The following is a 3,106-nucleotide window of genomic DNA, read 5'->3' as shown; positions in this document are numbered from 1 at the left end:
CACGGCCCGGTTCTCTTCCATCCTCAAATTATTCACCTTGCAAGCCAATACGCACAATAGCCCAAACAATGGGGTTATGACCAATAATATGCATTTTCATCTTGTGCTTCCAACTAGCAAAATTACTACCATCAAAGTAAGGACCTCTACAGTGGTAATTTCCCTCGCTAGACGTCATACTCTTCTAGGTTGTGAAACCAAGGCTATGATCACCAAAGCTATGGAAATCAAGGCAAATGGAGACCAAATATCTGATACCACTTGTAGGATCGAAAGTATGTCTAGAGGGGGTGATTAGACTACTTGACCAAATAAAAATCTAGCCTTTTCCCAATTTTAAGTCTTGGCAGATTTTAGCAACTTATCACAAGTCAAGCAATCAACCTACACATGCAATTCTAAGAGTGTAGTAGCGGAAAGTAAATATTGCATATGAAGGTAAAGGGAAGGGTTTGGAGAAGGCAAATGCAATGTAGACACGAAGATTTTTGGCGTGGTTCCGATAGGTGGTGCTATCGTACGTCCACGTTGATGGAGACTTCAACCCACGAAGGGTAACAGTTGCGCGAGTCCACGGAGGGCTTCACCCACGAAGGGTCCACGAAGAAGCAACCTTGTCTATCCCACCATGGCCATCGCCCATGAAGGACTTGCCTCACTTGGGTAGATCTTCCTGAAGTAGGCGATCTCCTTTCCCTTACAAACTCCTTGATTCAATTCCACAATCTTGTCGGAGGCTCCCAAGTGACACCTAACCAATCTAGGAGACACCACTCTCCAAAAGTTAATAAATGGTGTGATGATGATGATGAACTCCTTGCTCTTGTGTTTCAAATGATAGTATCCCCAACATCCAACTCTCTCTCTCTCTCTCATAGATTTGGGTATGGTGGAAAGATGATTTGAGTGGAAAGGAACTTCGGGAGCGCTAGAGATCGAGATTCTTGGGGTTGGATTGGAATGTCTTGGTCTCAACACATGAGTAGGTGGTTCTCTCTCAGAAAATGAGTAGTGGAAGTGTAGGCACGTTCTGATGGCTCTCTCTTGAATGGAGAAGGGGTGGAGGGGTATATATAGCCTCCACACAAAATCCGACCGTTACACACATTTGACCCAACTCAGTCAGACCGAATAGAAGAACTCGGTGAGACCGATTTAGTTCAAAATATGAACGTTAGGAATCTCGGTGGGACCGACATGATCAACTCGGTGGGACCGATGCGCTAGGGTTAGGGCAAAACCTCATCTCGGTGAGACCGATTGCATGAACTCGGTGAGATTGATTTCAACAATGAGCAAACAGAGAGTTACTCAAGCAAACTCGGTGGGACCGATTGCATATTTCAGTGAGACTGAAATAATTACAACAAGTAACAGAGAGTTTGCAAGGCCATCTCGGTGAGACCGAGATCCCGATCGGTGAGACCGAATTGACTAGGGTTTCTGGCGGTGGCTAGGTCAAATAAACTCGGTGGCGCCGGATAGATCAAATCAATGGGGCCGAGTTTGACTTTAGGTTTTGGACAAATGTGCAAATGAGAAAGTGGCTGGCGGTTTTGGAGCAATATCACTAAGCACTTTGAGCAAGTAGACCATTAAGCAACACCTCATCCCCTTTTAATAGTATTGGCTTTCCTATGGACTCAATGTGATCTTGGATCACTAAAATGAAAATAAAGAGTCTTGAGATTTTGCCAATCTTTGTCCTTAGCATTCTGAGGGGTCCACATCTCTAGTCCATGTCATGTCAATCATTGAACTTTCTGAAATATTTAACTTGAATGGATATTAGTTCAATGAGCTATATGTTGTTATGAATTACCAAAACCACCCGGGGATTAGTTGCATTTTCAAGGGTGCATTGCCGCCGGTGTTGTCGTCCGGCCGGTGGAGCGCCATGGCGACCCCAAGGAGCGCCGGTGGCCTTGGGTTGCTTCCTCCGTCGTCTCCTTCGTCGGGAAAAAAATATTGGAGTCGGAGTACCATACAGAGTGTGTGAGAAAGCAGGCGGGGAAGAAGAAGACCAAGTCAACATGTCCGCCAAGCACTTTTTTGCCAACTCATCATGACGGGCGGGTCCCGTTGATTAGTGACATCATCCACACGCTTAGCATCTACCATTAGTATTTTTTGCCACTGTCAAATTTTCTGTTCGATGCAAAATGTCACGTTTTGTAAAGTTTTGATTTTTTCGCAAGTCGTGACACGAAAGTGGTGGTTCTGTGCATTTAACTCCCCTAGCAGGTAGATCACGGGGCACTAAGGAGCTACTGTCGGGATATGACACCCAGGCGTTGTCAGCCAGGCGAAGGCTGGCACATAATCTCCGAGGCCTAGACATTAGCCGGTTTTCGCGCCATTTGGGATGCAGGGGAACGGACAATCCACTGATACACAACATGGTCCACCTGTAGTCCGACCCAAGCCATGTAACCCTAGCTCGACCAGGTATATAAGGGGAGCTAGGGGCCTCTCGAGAAGGATCCAAGTTATTCTATGGGCATGGCTAGATAAAAGTCGCCTGGAGAAAATTTGTGGTCAGACGATTTGGTTTATGCCGTTGGGAAATGGACGGACGGGTCACCTTCTTCAACATCCAGCCCCTCTTCTTGTTCCTTTGAACTGTCACGCCCCACTGGTCTAGCCGCCTGCTTCCGTCGCCCGCGGCGTTCCCGCACATCCTCACTGCACCGCCCTCTCCCCAACCGCAGCCCACCACCGTGCTGCCCTCCCCCATCCCTCTAGCCCCGGCGTCGACGGAGATTTTCTCCGGCGAAGTTGCACCACCGCCCCAGCCATCGTCGCTCTTCCGTCCCCACCTCCCACCCTAAGATAGATGGTGGGTAGCCCTCCGGCGAGCTCCTTCCTTCCCTCCGACCTCCCTCCGACGAAGTTCAAAATCGAAAAATCTAGCTATTGTGTTATTGTAGGGTCATCTGGTGGTAAGGTTCTCACCTACCCCTTTTTCTTCCTTAGTCATTGTCATGGCAAAAACCTTGTTATCCAAGAAACCTCTCTCCGATGATCTTCCCTATCACCGACCAACACTGGAGCAATACAATCATAAGGGCATGCACAATAGTTGATAAGACAATTTTATCTTACA

Source organism: Triticum aestivum, chromosome 3A (genome assembly GCF_018294505.1).
Source record: "Triticum aestivum cultivar Chinese Spring chromosome 3A, IWGSC CS RefSeq v2.1, whole genome shotgun sequence".
NCBI classification, from domain to species: Eukaryota; Viridiplantae; Streptophyta; class Magnoliopsida; order Poales; family Poaceae; genus Triticum; species Triticum aestivum.
This window is presented reverse-complemented; position numbering follows the sequence as displayed.